The sequence below is a fragment of the Erythrolamprus reginae genome, chromosome 2 (genome assembly GCF_031021105.1).
Source record: "Erythrolamprus reginae isolate rEryReg1 chromosome 2, rEryReg1.hap1, whole genome shotgun sequence".
Taxonomy (NCBI): Eukaryota; Metazoa; Chordata; class Lepidosauria; order Squamata; family Dipsadidae; genus Erythrolamprus; species Erythrolamprus reginae.
This window is the reverse complement of record NC_091951.1, coordinates 282975189-282993415: the sequence shown is the minus strand read 5'-3', so window position 1 is coordinate 282993415 and position 18227 is coordinate 282975189.

Genomic DNA, 18227 nt, shown 5'->3' with positions numbered 1-18227 from the left:
GGAGCCCCTTCATCGCGTCATACAACCTCCTGGAAAAAGCCCTACCAGGAACAACTACCCGACAGGCAAAATTAAGAATGCCTGCCAATTCCTGAAGCTGCCGTAGGGTAACCTTCCGGCAGCCCAGCACCTCATCAAGCTTCCTTCTAATCTTGAGCAACTTCTCTAGGGGCAATCTAGAAGATTGCTCCTCTGAGTCCAATTCAATACCCAGAAAGGTAATCCTGGTGGCGGGGCCTTCGGTCTTCTCAGAGGCTAAAGGCACCCCTAATTGAGCACAAAGGGCTTCGAAGTCCCGCATTAGAGCAAAACATTGCTCCGAATGCGCAGGCCCCGCCAACAAGAAATCATCAAGGTAGTGAACGACAGTACCCAGACCACTTTGCCTCCTGAGCGCCCATTCCAAAAAGGTGCTAAAACTCTCGAAAAGAGAGCACGAGACAGAGCAACCCATAAGCAAGGCTCTGTCCACGTAATAACCCCCCTCGAAATGGAAGCCCAACAGCTCAAAGTCGTCTGGGTGAATGGGGAGGAGCCGGAATGCCGACTTAATGTCGCATTTACCCATAAGGGCTCCCACCCCACACTTCCTAACCATAGTCACGGCTGCATCAAAGGATGCATACCGGACTGAACAAAGCTCGTCAGGAATGAAGTCATTCACTGACTCCCCTTTTGGAAAAGACAAATGGTGAATCAACCTAAATTCACCACTCGCCTTTTTGGGGACCACACCCAAGGGAGACACACGAAGATTCGGGAAGGGCGGCTCCGGGAAGGGCCCGAGGACCCTGCCCTCGGCCACCTCCTTCCGAATCTTCTCCCTAACAATGTCTTCATGACCCACAACTGACCTAAGGTTGTCAGACATGAAGGCCCTCCTAACACCCATGTAAGGGATCCGAAATCCCTCCGAGAATCCAAGCAAGAGAGCGGCCGCTCTCGGGCGAGGGTGGTAGTCTCCCAACCAACCCTCAAGCACTCGCAAATTGATTGGGCTGGGCCCCTTTACCCCCAACAGGTGGTGGAGGCTTTGGGGGACCCCCGCCCTTCTTTTCCGCCCCCTTCTTGGGGCGGGGACACACGGCTGCGGAATGGTTCCCCCCACAACTCCTGCATGCGTGACGAAACCTGCAAAAGGGATGAAAACACGCCCCTTTTGCGGCGAACTCGTGGCACACCAAAGAGGCCCCTTTTCCGACTCCCCCCGCCACGGCCTTAGCCGGCGCGGGCGTCACAGGCTCCTCTTCCATAAAGTGACCGCTGTCGGTCCTATCACAGCCCTCCTTCCCTGACATATGCGTGGCCTGGAACCAAAGGTCCGGAACCACCATATCCCAGGGCAAGTAGGGGTCATGGGCAATATGCATCCTGAACCCCTTATCGTAATGCCTCCATATTGTACCTCCGTACTCAAAGTGGTCTCTCGCTATGAGGTCGATGTATTTCAGCAAGGCAGCGGCCCTACCCGGCTGCCTCTGAATTACCACCGACGCGAAGGTCAAAAAAGCGTACAGCCAAGAGCTGAAACACTTTGTGACCTTCGTTTTTTTAACCTTCTCCCCAGGCACCACCTCCTTGCCCTGTTTGGGGACCTCCCTGTTTAAAATGGAGAAAAGGTCGACATACTCCCCCCGCCAGATTGCTTCCTTCACCGACGGGTGGAGATGATAACCTAAAGGTGTCGCGGGCAACCCGCAAGGGATGGCCCCAGGCTTGATGCTGGCGAACGGGTCCCACACCGTGGTGGCCCCCGACCCCAGCACACCAAGCCCCGGTGGATACACAAAAGGGGGCAGTGGCATAATGGCCGGCTGAGGAGGGATCCAACCCCCCACCCCAGCCGCAGGTGGGAAAGATACCCCTGGCGCCCCTACTGGCGGGGCCGGCGGGGACCAGACCTGCCCACATGTGCCCGCAGCGGCCCCCATGAAGCTGTTGCCACTCCCCAATGCGGGCGGGATGAACCCGGGACCCTGCACGGGAAGGAGCGGTGAAGTGCCTGCGTGTGGTGCGACCTCACCTGCCCCGTAAGGGGTAGAAGCCATCCACGGGGGGCCCATCCTTGCTGGGCCCTGGAACGATGACCACTGCCCCGACTGGGCCATCTGCCCGACCTCGGCCGTCTGCCCAGTGTGGGCCAGCTGCATGGTGTGGGCCGCCTGCCCCTCCTGGGCTGGCTCCTCTTTGGGGTCGGTGCCCCATGCTGCGGTGGCAGTAATGGGAAGCCCCTCCGGGCCTGCACCCGATCGCCACTGCTCCAGTTCATCGAGCCGCTCCAGGACCCTGGCCCAGGAGAGAGAAGGGGAAACCTCGGTTTGAGGGACTGTGGGCATAAATCCCACCCCCCTGCCGCCGGGACCAACCCCGGGGGGCCCTCTGCCGCAGCCCGAGCCCGGGCAGACGGCCTGGCAGCCCTCCTAGGCCGCACCACCGGTTGGGCCGGAGGGGCCTGAGCTTGACGCTTTTTAGGGGCCATGTGCCTATTCAGTGTAGTCTATTTTTTACCAAAAGAAATAGAAAAAAGGAAGAGGGAACAACCCCAAGGCCTGCACCCACGAGACAAGGCCTGCCCTATGCAGCAGGCCTCACCAATGCAACCACAAGGGGACGAACCTCCCCCCCCCCACCAGCGGTGGCAGCAAGGCCTCATTGCCCACTGCTTGGCGCCTAGGCCCTTTATAGGCAGGGCCGCACCCTCCCAGGTACCCCTGCCACCACAGGAAAAGCCCCCCAAGACCTCCGACCACCGGGGCGACTAAGGCTCCAAACCAGAGCGGAGACCCGCCGATGCTGGCTCCGCTGACCCCTGAGCTTCTCTGCAGCCAAAACGCCTTCCACGAAGCCTTCTCGCCCGACTCAGCCACTCAAAATGGCGGCCGCACACGAGGCCGCACTTAAAATGGCTGCCGCGAGCAAACACAAGTGTCTGCTCAAGGCTCTGCTGTCCGGGCGAAAAGGGAGAGCCCCGGGCCTGCTCGCCCTTATATAGGGCAAGCAGGCCCCGCCCGGACCAATCAGCAGCTGGGCCAATCAGGCCCGAACTCCCGAGCGAAGTCTCGCATCGCGAGACTTCGCTCGGGATCCAAAATGGCGGCCGCCATGAGGGTCAGTGTCTCCCGGTCCCTCCAGCAAAGCCTGCCGCCGTGTAAGTCCGGCGCTGCTATTTTATGGGAGAAAAGCTCCTGTTTAACATTTGCTCATCAAAAACAATATCTAGCAAAATTGTTTAATAAATAACAGTGGCCTTTGATATTCAGGAGATTATAAAGCAACTTCTATGAATGATCTTTCAACCTTCAACCTTTGAATCCTAAGCATAAGGTTATGGCTCCTTGGATTTGAAATGTGACAAATTCAATTTGCTATGGCAAAGCTTCAATTTATTTCTACAAGTTAACTAAGACCTAGAATTAGGGCCAAAGAATATTAATCTCCTAGTTTAATAGCAAATCAAGATATTTAAAAATGCACTGCATGAGGAAGTGTACATTGTGATTACCGCAAAATATGTTCCTACACTAAAAAATTATACATGTGATTGCAACTGATGCTTACTGTATACATGCAAAAATGGAAATGTGTTGTACCAAATTTAGTTTTGTTGTTGGGCTTATTCAGTCTTACCTTCAATATTTCAGAATATTGTGGGGGGCTTTTTTAATAAAATGAATATATGCCAGTCAAACCAATATTATCTTCAGCTGCACTTCCTTCTTATACCAGGAACTTTCCAGATTATATAAGTAAACAATCAAAGAGGTAATTCTTTACTCAGCATTATGATGATTTACAAATTCAGATAGTTTGTGGACTGACCGAGATGTATCTATTATTGCATAAAACAGAAATGCATGAATATTTTTAAGCTAAGAAATATAATTAGAAAGTCACAGTAGCAATAATGTTATTAAAATAAGAAAATGAAGTTTATTAGAATATCTGGTTTAAAGGGTATGCAGGAAAAAGGCTAAATTCCTTGAGCTTCAAATTGCTTTCCATTTTTACAATTAGAAAAAAAAATAGAATTAGAATCTGATGTGATGTATTTATGTCTCTGACTCTGTATCTCCTATACAATATATTGCAACATGAAGACTTTCGTTGAATGTTATGGACTATAATCCATCATGTTGGTCAACTACAGATTACTGAACAGGTGTTTTGATATTCCAGGAAAAAAATGCTAGTGAGTGATTGATGTAAAGTCCCCTAGCTAGCTTCTGGACCTAAAGAAGGATGAGAACTTGTGTATTTCCTGACCTAGTTCAGCTTCTTTCCTACATAAGTACCAAGCTGGTGGATGAGAAATGGAGGGAGGGAGGGAGGGAGGGAGGGAGGGAGGGAGGGAGGGAGAGAGAGAGAGAGAGAGAGAGAGATTAACAATTAAACTCCACTCAGTTAAATTACTTGATAAATATTATAAATTACAGTTAATGTTAGGAATAGGGATATTCTTAAGGGAAACCTTTTGAACTCAACACATTGTATTTCTGGGAGGAAATAAAAACAACTGCATTATTGATCCCATGGTATTTTTTTTTCAAATGCAGCAGATAAACATAAAAGCTAAAATATTATTCACTCTTGACCATAAGACATTCAGCTGTCTAGGATAATTTTTTTTAAAGGCATACTTGTAATGTTTTTCACCCAAAATCATAACAAAGGCATAAAAATCAACAGAATAAATAAATATAAATTAAGAGGTATAAATAATAAACAACATCACCATCAGTCAATTGCAAAAGAGTAGCTTTACTCAGAACAGCTTATATATTATAACAATACCTTTAACACAATCAAAGAACAATATCTGTCTATCCCAGGTCTTTGGGAAGGACTGGATAGGTGGATAAAAATAGCAAAAAAAATCAATCTAAACATCTGGTGTACTATGCAACTAACCATAATATCAACTAGCTAACTAAATAATGGTTATCAACCTTCCAGTGTGCAAAGAATGAAATGATTACCAATAAAATTCAAATATTTTAATTTGTTTGTGTATAACCTTAATTTAGTTTTAAATTGCAAGAACGCAAATCAAATCATAAATGTTATACAACAGAGGAAATGTATGAAATATCAAGCATTTAAACACTGTCTCTGTCATTACAGTTAACCTCCTGTTGTTCTTGGCTGACTTTGGTGCCAGCTGAGAAGTAATCAAAAGAGTCTAAATGTTATCAGTCATTATAACTTCCTTGCTTTTACATCTTCTGAATTTCACCACCCCGCCCCCAATGACATGAGTATGATAAATATACTTTCATTCAAATTGCAGAACAATACTACAGGGAACCAGGGAAGAACAAGCAAAACGTTCCCATATTTCCATATCAACTTGTTTCTGCTAAAATACTGAAGGTTTCTGCTAAAATACTGAAGGTTTCTAATGTCCTGGAAGATTACGCAACCCTTTTTCATTCAGTTAACATTAAATATAGCAACCTTGAAAATTTATTGGAAGAGACAGCCTTGCCTTTAGATATAACAAAAGATTAAAACTGATCACTGTTCAACAGGTAAAAGTTTGCGAACATAAAAACAGATGTTCTTACATAATTTTGTGGTACTGAAAACAAAAATAATATTTAAAAATGTATATTGGCTCTAGTTTCCATGATATAAGCAACCAACTAATGAAGTAAGTGTTAGCACTCTGCACTGGGCCTAGATCCAATGATAGAAATACTGTATTTGAAACAGAATTTATGTGGCAGTGGTGGCCATATAAATACAGACCAACATATAGTAAAGTTATTATTTACAACATATACAATATCATTAATATTACACACTAGTCATGATGCAATCTATAATACATAATACACAGTTCCAATACTATTTAGCACATAGCAATACCTTTTAGCACATAGTAGGTATATTAGACCAAGTAGCACACAGCAATTACATATATTCTCTTATTCACACACAGCAAATACCTTTACAACTTAGCACACAGCAATATAATATATTCTACACAGTATATTGCACACAGCAGATACATATACCATTTAGCCCACAGCAGTACAGTACATAATCTCATATTAAAAGTAAGCAGCAAAACGTAGCACACAGCTATATGTAATATATTCTCTTATTCACACACAACAAAGACTTAGCAATAATAACCAGCATATATACACCAACAATCAACAATACAAGGTAAGGCATACAGCAGAACAGACACAATGCAACAAAGCTCAATACAACAGAATGCAACAGAGAGCAGCACATACAAATCCAAATAATAATAATAATAACAACAACAACAACAACAACAAAACAACAACAATAATAATAATAACAAAATAATAATAATGATTATTATTATTGTTGTTGTTTTGTTGTTGTTGTTGTTGTTATTATTATTATTATTATTATTATTATTATTATTATTATTATTATTTTGTTTGAGATTTTGTTTCCTGCACATGAAATTTTGCTTTCTATGCAGAAGCAAAATCTCACTCGGTCATACACAGACACACACACACACACACCGGTTACCCGGAGCTGTGCACGCAGCACTATTTACACTACTGGAATGCTGTCTCCCCCTCCCCCATCCAGTTAGGAACCCAATGCTGATCTTATTTTACATCTATCTTATACTTTACTTCTGGAAATTATGCTTTTGTGTTAAGAGGATCGTGTTGTAAAAGAACTCCTAAACCAGGTCCTGCCATATAGTAGAATTCTGTAAATCTGAACTTGTTAATTTAAATTTACTTCTGCATTTCCTTCAATCACTGAAGAATTTAGAACATGATTGTCCAAACTTTGAGTTTGCCTGGGCCATATTGACTATATTACATTGAGTGCATTGTATTAAGCCACATATAAAATATATAATTTAGTTGAAATATGTCGCTCTACTATATAATGTCAAAATATATCTTGTGAGGCTGCCTTACTAGCTGTCCAAGTTACATGTAGCCTCTAGGCTGCTGGTTGGATATGTCAATTTTAGAGTATAATGCTTATTTTGCTTACCCACCCGCTCCCATCTTAATTATCAATAGGTTATACTGAATAGATTCAAGTAAATTATTGTGTCTTAATAGATACTTGGTAAATATGAAATCATTCCTCCTATTTGCATATTGGCAAAGTATCCAAACAAATTCTGGAAAGACCAATCTGTCAAAATGAAGTTATGGGCAATTTATCTTCTTGTCAAGTTGAAATTATGGCATCTGAGCAAATGCAAATTCAACGAAATCTCCCTTTCCAGGGTTGCAAGTTTATCAAACTCCCTCCCCCATCATTTACTTTACATTGTAAACAATCAATATATGCCATTACTATATATGAGCAGAGGAAAACTTTAAGAGTTTGTACTAAAATTGCCATAAAAGGATAGTCGAACAATTAATTTTAGGTTACATAGTTTTACTTCATATGTTTATAAAGCTACAAGGAATGAAACCAAATTTGAGAGAGCGAGACCAATGCAGCAGCACCACAGAGTTTCCCCTTGTTCCGTAGGGGAACTCCGATACCTGCATCATTTGGACACCTGGTTCATTCAGAAAAAGATTGGAATCACTCTGTAGGGATGGGGAAAAAGAGGAGCACCTGCCGGTGGGCTGGGAGGTATGGGAAACCCCCCAGGGAGCCGGAACAGCCTCCTCAGCTGGTGGTGAAGGGAGATGACCTTCAAGTCGCCCGTAGCTGTGGTGGTCACTTTTGAAAGGTTTTGTATCATGAGATTGGAGTCATCTGGGAAGGAAAGACTGAAGATATGTGCTGGAGATGTGAAGAAATGGAGGCGGGTGACTGATTTCACCAAAAGAAAAATTAAATGAATCATTATAAGAGTCCAAGGGAAACAAAAGGACTGGAAATTAAGGAGCAGCTATTCTAGCATGTGGATACAAGAGAGTAACAAGAGTAAAGGGATATACAACTAAAGCCCAATTATTAAAGATTTTGAAATGTATCTTAAAAGACATAAGAAATCTGAATTTAAAAAGTTTTGGAGGTATTTGAAAATATAATACACAAACAATAATAACAATATGAGGAATTATTACTATGGTTGAAGATTTTTATGGATTCCTGCCCAGCTGCTGTCCTTGAAAGATTTTAAACCTAGAAGGCAGAGGATTTTTAAAAACAGATTTAAATTTGTTATTGTTTGTACGAAAATAGCTGAACTGTGCTAGATAAGAATGAACTGGATAAGAATGAATCTGAATAGATATTTAAAATAATAGGGGAAAGAAGGACTTGGACTTTTAACTATCAACAAGAAAATTTATAAAGTACAAAAGGCTGTGGAATACAAGTTAATAGCAGCTGGACAGATTGTGAAAACCTAGTGACTGGTGACTTGAGGCTTGGAGACTAGTGATCAGCAAGGATTGGTGATACCTCTGAATGAAAGTTGAAATTGGACTGATTCTGTCAAAATAAAAGATTTTCTATTCTTGATCTGAAAACTCTGATTTTACAGTTATAGAGGAAATTGATTATGGGGGGATTAGTGATATTTTTAAAGAACTTCTTAACAATCTTAGATGATCTTTTGGAATTGAAGTCTGTGAGAAAGAAAAGAAAGAAAAAATGAAGGAGATAAAAGTAGAAGAAAAGAGGACGATGAAAATGAAAATGATGATGAAAAGGGAAAGAATATTGATAATGAAATATTGATTAATGACTTTGTTGATGAATATATTGATACTTATAATTATTCCACTGGAGTTTACAGCGATAAAAGAGAAAATGACTTTAAAAATGATCATGCTCAGATTAATGATGATGATGAGTTTAAGACATATAAAGTTATAAAAGGTTTGGAAAAAACTAGATTTATACAGAAAACAGATTTAAGATAAAGAGTGGGAGGTAGAGAAGTTTTTGTTATAAAGGTAAAAGAAAGAATAGGAAGAAAATATGGAAATGGGGATGGAGACAATATAAATACAAAAGGCAAATGGTTGAGAAATAAAAAGGAAATGGATGAGGGGTACTGGAATGTTGTAGAAAGATTTTTTTTCCTTTTATTATTCCCTTTGTTCTTTTTATTATAATTAACTTTGACTTAATTGTGATAAGAATGTTAATTCTTTATAATTTGATTCATATAATCAATTTAATTATTTTATTAAGAGTGAAGAGTTTCCTGTCTTATTTATATAGGTTGCTATTATACATTAGAAGGATAAATTGATAATGGTGATAGATTAATTTTTGATTGATTGAGTTGATTACCAGTTTTAAAGGTGGACATCTAAAAATAAGAGAGAATGGAAATACTGTAGTTTAAATGGAGAATTGTTTACTATGCTACACATGAGATCACTTTAGGTGTATTTGAAAAAAATTATTATGTTGAGACTTGAAGAATTAAGTGACTTGGAATAATGTTGATAAAATAATGAAGAATATTTCAAGAAGCATAATGACAGTTTAAGAAAAATATACAAGTGAGTATTGCTCTCTATGTAGCATTTGATTATTAAAAAATGGGGGAGGGAATGAATGATAAATAAGAAAATTAAAAAAGGTGAATATGGCTTAAAATTAAAAGGTTTGAGAAAGAATAACCATCTTGGTAAATTAAGCTAAAAATAGTTAATTCGGGGAGGAGGAATTGTTTGAAATTAATTGGTAGATGTCCCAGATGACAATATTAGATTTATATTTTTTCTCTTTTTTCTGGAAGCAATATAATTTTCAAAAAATGTACCTGGAATATTTTTTTATATATATAAAGAATATACAAATGATTGATTATAACTATGTATTTACTGCAATATTGTAACACCTAAAGATATTAATATATTAATGTATAGATTATTGGAAAAAGTCCCCCCCCCCCAAAAGAAGAAATAATACCAAATTTGTGCCACTAACATTACTGACATTGACAATGTGATCACTTATGATACAGTTCTTCACTTTCCATGCTGATGGTTTCCCCCTCCCCTTGCTTTAATATGGTTTTTAGCAACTAAATTGGTTTCTTTTTGTCCTCTTTGAATCTTCTCACCTTCTCGCTATAGATGAGATATAGTTGAGATGTGTTATTGTTGTCCCAACTACACACACACGAAACAATTACATAAACTGAGGAAACTTTTGGACACTTACATATATTATACTATAGTCCACTTAAAGAGAAATTGTTTCTAAAATGGAAAAATGAGGGAGAGGCAGAGAGAGACAGAGACTGACTTGTGCCTATATAGTTATTCTGGCTCAGGGATTTCGGTGGCAGCTTCCCAAATAGATTCCTAGTTTTATCGGTGATCATTCAAATAGATGTTACAAGCCTCTTGTGAGATATCAACAACTGAAAAAGTGGGTGGAGGGGAGAGAAAACTCTCCAAACTAGCCTTGCACACAATGGGGACTTTTCCAGAGATTAATACTTCCTCTTTAGATGTGTATGATAAACTGGTCTCTCTGAGCAAAAAAAGCAGCAAAATCGTTTTTTTTAAAGTAAATTCTGGCCTTGGATGCATGAACTACTTCACATCAAAGTGAAAAATAGACAGGATTATTTAGAAAGGTTTGGAAAGATTAAGCAACCCTTGGGATTAATTCTAGAACTAAAATCAGCATGCATGCTGTGTGTACTGAGGCAAAAAGGAAGAATAACTGGAGTCTGGAGGCACAGACTGTTAGACATTTCAATACAAAGAACCTATTATATCACTTTGAAGCTGTATGTGAGATGGGCAAGACTCTGAATGAAAGAAACCTTGGGGATTAAAACGAAACAGATTGACTATTCCTTCCAAATGTCTTATCTTTAAGCAGGTCATTTGTATCAGCCTTAGGAATTAAACTATACACTGTTTTCAATATGGTTTATAGCCCTATTAAAGTTATTAGCCACAATGCTGATTCTAGTTTGAGGTCTCTTTATCCATGGACTGCGTTGGATTCTTTCACCCTAGACCACAGGGCAAACATACCCATTATCCTTGTTATAAACATGAAAAATCAAGCATTTCTGAGGGTGGATGATGTGGGATATACATCTGCTAATACCACAGTCCTCAATATTTATTTCAAGAAACTTACTTTCCAAGTAGCATGCATTACATCATTGGGGGAGGGGATCCCTTTAGCAATTACTTTACTTTTTGAATCTATCTTGGTTTTCATAAGCATTCGCTAGGATTCAAGGACACAAGAAGTCAATATGCTGTCTGAATTATGGCTACAGATTGCAGGCAATATATAATTTGTTTACTCACTAGAAAGTAATTCCCATCATCCTGTGACATTTTCAACTCATCATTCAGGGCTTGTTTTTTGTGGATGTCATTCTACTACATCCTACTATTACATGTTCGTTCTACAGTCATTCTACTACATGTTCCTTCCTGCTTCAAACACTCTACTATCATCCCAGTGCTGAAGAAGCCCTCCATCAAGGAACTGAATGACTACAGACCAGTTGCTCTAACACCTGTAGTTATGAAAACCTTTGAAAGGCTAGTGATGTTCCACTTGAAAACCATCACGAATCTACTGTTAGACCCCCTGCAATTTGCATACCGAGCATGTGAGGGCACTTGGGATATTCCAGTTAACCTCAGGCATGTTGAAATCCCCCATAATCATAATATCTCCCTTTACTGCCATTTGGGTAATTTCATTCACCATCTTGTTGTCATAATTCTCAGATTGCTCTGAAGGCCTATAGATCACCCTTTTCCTCCCATTTAGGACTGTATGACTGTATCTTGTTGCTTGTGTCCTAAGATTTTTATTAATATTGATTGTTTCTTCATTGCTAATTTGGCTCCTATGACAATCATTAAGTGTTATACCACATGAGTCTTGACAAATGTATCTTTTTCTTTTATTTACACTGAGAGCATATGCACCAGGACAAAGTCCTTATGTGTCCAATCACACTTGGCCAATAAAGAATTCTGTTCTATCCTATCCTATCCTATTCTATTCTATTCTATTCTATTCTATTCTAACCCACATGTTTCATTAAAAGAAGAATTGGTCAGGACTCTAGACCAGAAAAGTCAAGATATTTTATTGGGTTTGTTGGTGGACATAGCGCTATCACTTTCTTGAAGATGAAAACATGTGATGTCCCTTCTGTTGCATGGAAACAGCCAGACTTCCCTGAAGTTTTTCTACAACTTGCAAAACAAATTCTCTCTCCATTTGAGTTTCCATGGGATTAGTTAGTTGCCAACTGAAATACCAACCTAGATCTTTTTTTTAAAAAAAGAAAAAGCAGTGCAGGAATCAGTTCCTTTGTGGAGGACAGATGGAATAGAACATAACATACTTATTAGATCCCCTAGGAAGATGTTTCTGATGATCTCATACTTCTGGGAGCCAAAGCCTGGTGGCTCTGTGTCTCATTGGCAGTTTCTTTGCTATGTCTGGAAGGAAATCTAAGCCTCCCTGATGACTTTTAAACAGATGTTTAAAATGGGCTCTCCTAGAGCGCATTCTAGTTGAGTTGATGACTGTGCTACCTTCTAGTCTCTCGTTTTCTGTTTTTATTTCCTCACATTGTGTGTGTGTGTGTGAGAGAGAGAGAGAGAGAGAGAGAGAGAGATAAATATAGAGACAGCTTGTTGTACTTGATTTATTACGTGATTTTTATATTGCACAACAAAAATGTTTCAGCTGAAATGCACCATTAATGTTTTAATTAATTTTGCTTACTTTTGAAGTTATTAAAAAGTTTTGATAGAATATAAACTTTCTTCCTCCATCTATTTTCCTCACTACAACAATCCTGTGAAATTAGTTCAGCTGAGAGTGAGTGACTGGTCCAAGGTCACCCAGCCAGTTTTGAAGGTGGGACTTGAATTCATTCATGGTCTCTAACTTTCTAGGTTGGTGCCTTAATCACTTGACCACACCACTATGTGGACATATAAAGGCATTTAGCATTTAAGATTTAAGATTTTATCCAAAAGTAACACCCTGGCCTTGTACACAAGTCAAAATATACATTATTATAAACATACATCTATAGTGGGGTTGAAGGACCTCACTTCAGTTTCAAAAACAGATGCATCTCCCTATGAACACTGTAGTGTTGCCTTTGTCATGGTCAGATCATGACAAAGGCAACACTGCAGCTTAACTTCCTGGCTCCAATCCTTTGTCAGATCATGACAAAGGCAACTACTGCAGCTTAACTTCCTGGCTCCAATCCTTCCCCGCAGGGAGGCGGAACCAATTAAGAAGTTCCACCCCAGGCGCCTGATAGACCCAGAGGGCTTTCAAAGGGCGCTTGGGGTTATTCCAGATATACTCATCCACAGTTTGGCAGAGTCTCTTGCTGAGGCATGGAACAAGGCTGCAGCAGAGGCTCTTGACTGGATTGTTCCGTTGCGACCTCTCCGTGGCACTAGACCTCGTAGAGCACCATGGTTCAACGAGGAGCTCTGGGAATTGAAACACCAGAAGAGACGTCTAGAGAAGTGATGGAGGAAGAGTAAGTCTGAATCTGATCGAACACTTGTAAGAGCTCATATTAAGACTTACAAAGTGGCGCTCAAGGTGGCAAGATGCGCGAACCATGCCACCTTGATTGCATCAGCGGAATCTCACCCGGCTGCTCTGTTTAGGGTGATCCATTCCCTTCTTAACCAGGGGGGAGTTGGGGAGCCCTTGCAGATTAGTGCCGAGGATTTTAACACATTTTTTGCTGATAAAATCGCTCAGATCTGGGCGGACCTCGACTCCGATTGGATAGCAGAGTCGACTAACAACGCATCAGTCGAGGTGACTGGGGCCCGTACTTGTCCAACTGTCTGGGAAGAGTTTGATCTGGTGACACCTGATGAAGTGGACAAAGCCATTGGAGCTGTGAGTTCCGCCACCTGTTTACTGGATCCGTGTCCCTCCTGGCTGGTTTCGGCCAGCAGGGAGGTGACACCAAGCTGGGTCCAGGAGATTGTCAATGCCTTCTTGGGGAGGGGGTCCTTTCCAGTGCCCTATAAGGAGGCGCTTGTGCACCCCCTCCTCAAGAAGCCTTCCCTGGACCTAGCCGTACTTAATAACTATCGTCCAGTCTCCAACCTTCCCTTTATGGGGAAGGTTGTTGAGAAAGTGGTGGTGCTCCAGCTCCAGCAGTCCTTGGAAGAAACCGATTATCTAGACCCCCAACAGTTGGGTTTCAGGCCCGGTTACAGCACAGAACCTGTTTTGGTCGCGTTGATGGATGATCTCTGGCGGGCCCGGGACAGGGGTTTATCCTCTGTCCTGGTGCTCCTTGACCTCTCAGCGGCTTTTGATACCATCGACCATGGTATCTTTCTGTGCCGGCTGGAGGGGTTGGGAGTGGGAGGCACTGTTCTTCACTGGTTCTCCTCCTACCTCTCCCGTAGGTCACAGTCAGTGTTAGTGGGGGGTCAGGGGTTGACCCCGAGGTCTCTCCCTTGTAGGGTGCCTCAGGGGTCAGTCCTCTCCCCCCTGCTATTTAATATCTACATGAAACTGCTGGGTGAGATCATGGGGATCCAAGGGTATGGGGTGAGGTATCATCAGTATGCATGGGGTGAGGTATCATCAGTACGCCGATGATACCTAGCTTTACATTTCCACCCCATGTCCAGTCAACGAAGCAGTGGAAGTGATGTGTTGGTGTCTGGAGGCTGTTGGGGCCTGGATGGGTGTCGACAGACTCAAACTCAACCCTGATAAGACGGAGTGGCTGTGGGTTTTGCCTCCCAAGGACAATTCCATCTCTCTGTCCATCACCCTGGGGGGGATTATTGACCCCCTTGGAGAGGGTCCGCAATTTGGGCGTCCTCCTCGATCCATAGCTCACATTAGAGAAACATCTTTCAGTTGTGGCGAGGGGGGCATTTGCCCAGGTTTGCCTGGTGCACCATTTGCTGCCCTATTTGGACCGGGAGTCATTGCTCACAGTCACTCATGCCTTCATCGCCTCGAGGTTCGACTACTGTAACGCTCTCTACATGGGGCTACCTTTGAAGAGTGTTCGGAAACTTCAGATCGTGCAGAATGCAGCTGTGAGAGCAATCATGGGCTTTCCTATATATGCCCATGTTACTCCAACACTCCGCAGTCTGCATTGGTTGCCGATCAGTTTCCGGTCACAATTCAAAGTGTTGGTCATCACCTATAAAGCCCTTCATGGCACCGGACCAGGATATCTACGAGACCGCCTTCTGCCGCACGAATCCCAGAGACCAATTAGGTCCCACAAAGTTGGTCTCCTCTGGGTCCCATCAACTAACCAAGTCGATTGGCGGGACCCAGAGAAAGAGCCTTCTCTGTGGCTCCAACCCTCTGGAATCAGCTCCCTCCAGAGATTAGAACTGCCCCCACCCTCCTTGCCTTTCGTAAACTCCTTAAAACCCACCTCTGTCATCAAGCGTGGGGGAACTGAAACACCTCCCCCTGCCTATGTGGCTTTCTGTGTATGATATGATTCTATGTATGTTTTTAATATATTGGGGTTCCTTGTTTTTTAGACTTTTTTAAATGTATTATTGTTATTTTAGAGTTTAACTATTAGATTTGTGATTATATATTGTTTTTATCATTGCTGTGAGCCGCCCCGAGTCTACGGAGAGGGGCGGCATACAAATCTAATAAATAATAATAATAATAAATAATAATAATAATTTCATTATGAACAAGCAGTGAGAAGCTGTGCATTTTCTTTGTAAGTAGATGATAAAGGGTCGAATTAAAGAAGAAAGGAAATCTCTTCCCAAATGAGGCAGTATGTCCCTTTTCCAACCAGATGTTCTAATGCTAGAAAACAAATAGCTGATCACATGTTACCCTCTTAGTGAAGTTCTTATTTTGGCTGGATTACGCAGCAGCATTACCAATTTATTTTCCATAGTTTTCCATCAAGAATCCCAATGTAAGCTTCATTACTTGGTTTCCACAGAAATTCTATATTCAATCAATAATATTCAGTAGTCCGGCTACATAAAGAAAATGTGATGGCTTCTTCCATTAAGAAGCTTGTGTTTAAAATGTAATAAGATCTTTCAAATAAGTTAGTCAGAGGGAAAGCTCTATTTCATTAAAAGAAAGGGGGAATATAATGCGAGTTGATGGTTAATAAGGAAGAAATCAGAGTGCCTTCACAGAGTATTTAAGAAGGGGGGGCGGGGGGGGAAAGAACATGAATTTATTGTGAATTTGAGATTGAAGAAGGAAGGCTGCCTCGAAAACTGGAGGGGAAAATAAGGATAATTGTCTACCCTGAAGTCTGTATATCTGTGAAAGCTATGAAAGATTTTTTTATATAAAAAATATAGTCTGGTGGATAAATCCTAAGCAGGAGTCAAAAACAGTTTCAAACAGCTGCAAAGGGAGTGCTTCTGATGGCGGTAGGTAGCAGAGTACATAAGGAGGTGGAAAGCTGACATCTGAGTAGAAACATAGAATCATAGGGCTGAAAAGGACTTCACAGTCCAACTTCCTGCTGAAGACAGACTATTCCAGCCAAATAGTTAGGAAGAATTATTAGTTATTATGAGTTACCTAAGTTAAGGGTGGCATAGCAGGTGAGTCCTTGCTTCAAGGAAGCATCAGTCTATTCAGTTTCATGACTGGACTGTGGATGGTACATACAGGAGAGATAAAGTTTAAGATTTATCAGTACGAAAAAGTCCTTCTTAAAAATGCTGTGAACTAGAGATCTTTGAGATGATTAGATAGGCATACTACAGAAAATATGGAGAATCTACAGATAGAATATCTCAGAAATGAACTGAAGGAAGGAAGCGAAACCATGATAGCAGGAAATGTACCATTTTAGGGAAAAGGTCAACTACAACCAGAATACCATCCAAGCTCTTAACGACTTTCATATCTCCTCCACAAGAAGGGGAATCATCATCAAATCATTCACACATGAGTTGGCCAGGGGGCTGAGATTGCCCAAGCCTGGTGACATAGGTGAGTTTTAAGACTCTTACGGAAGGCAAAGAGGGTGGGGGCAGTGTGAATGTCCAGGGGGAGCTGATTCCAGAGGGTCGGCCCCCCACAAATAAGGCTCTTCCTCTATGCTCCGCCAAGTGACACTGTCTGTCTGAGGAGGCATGGAGAAGTCCAACTCTGTGGGAGCTAATCAGTCGCTGGGACTCATACGGCCAAAGGCAGTCCCGCAAGAAAAATTAATTCAGCACTGTTTATTCAAATTACCCCATAGCAACTTTGCTCCGTGATGTAATCATTTTTTATGATTTTTATCTTATTAAATATAATAATAAGATAAAAATACTCTCTTCCTGATTATAAATGAATCTGACTGGAATGTGGTCATTTCAAATATAAATCTATTGGATTCCAGCAGTACCTATGAGAGAGATGTTTGAAAAGGAGCACAGACACTAGTCTGGTTGTATGTAGTGACATTTGTCTTTAGTAGACCTTTATACAATAAACATTGCTTTAAACTGAATAAATTTCCACAGTGATTAATGTCATTGAGCAATTACATAATTATGCAAATAATCCAGTTTGCATACTGATATCAGTATACAAATGATGCAAATCATTTGCAACCTTTCCACACCACCAGCCAAAGCAAGAAGTGAATCCATGATGCCAAATCTGTTTCTGCGCCAAGTCATTGAAAGGCCTGGGATGGAAGTGTGCAGGTTTAATAGAAAAATGCTCTCATCTGGTGATGGAAATTGCAGGGAGACTCACTATTGTCTGCTCCAATCTTCCACAGCTCAGACTGATATTCTCAACTTCTCAAACAGCTAGAGCCCAATCACAGACATAACTAGCCTTGGCACCATGAGACAGATGATAGACAACTAGAAGATGGATGGATGGATGGATGGATGGATGGATGGATGGATGGATGGATAGGCAGGTAGACAGACAGACAGACAGATGAGGGAGGGAGGGAGGGAAGGAGGAAGGAAGGAAGGAAAATAAAGTTTCTTTCTTTCTTTCTTAGAAACTTAGAAACTTAGAAACATAGAAACATAGAAACATAGAAACATAGAAACATAGAAACATAGAAACATAGAAACATAGAAACATAGAAACATAGAAACATAGAAACATAGAAACATAGAAACATAGAAACATAGAAACATAGAAACATAGAAACATAGAAACATAGAAACATAGAAACATAGAAACATAGAAACATAGAAACATAGAAACATAGAAACATAGAAACATAGAAACATAGAAACATGGAAACATAGAAACATAGAAGACTGACGGCAGAAAAAGACCTCATGGTCCATCTAGTCTGC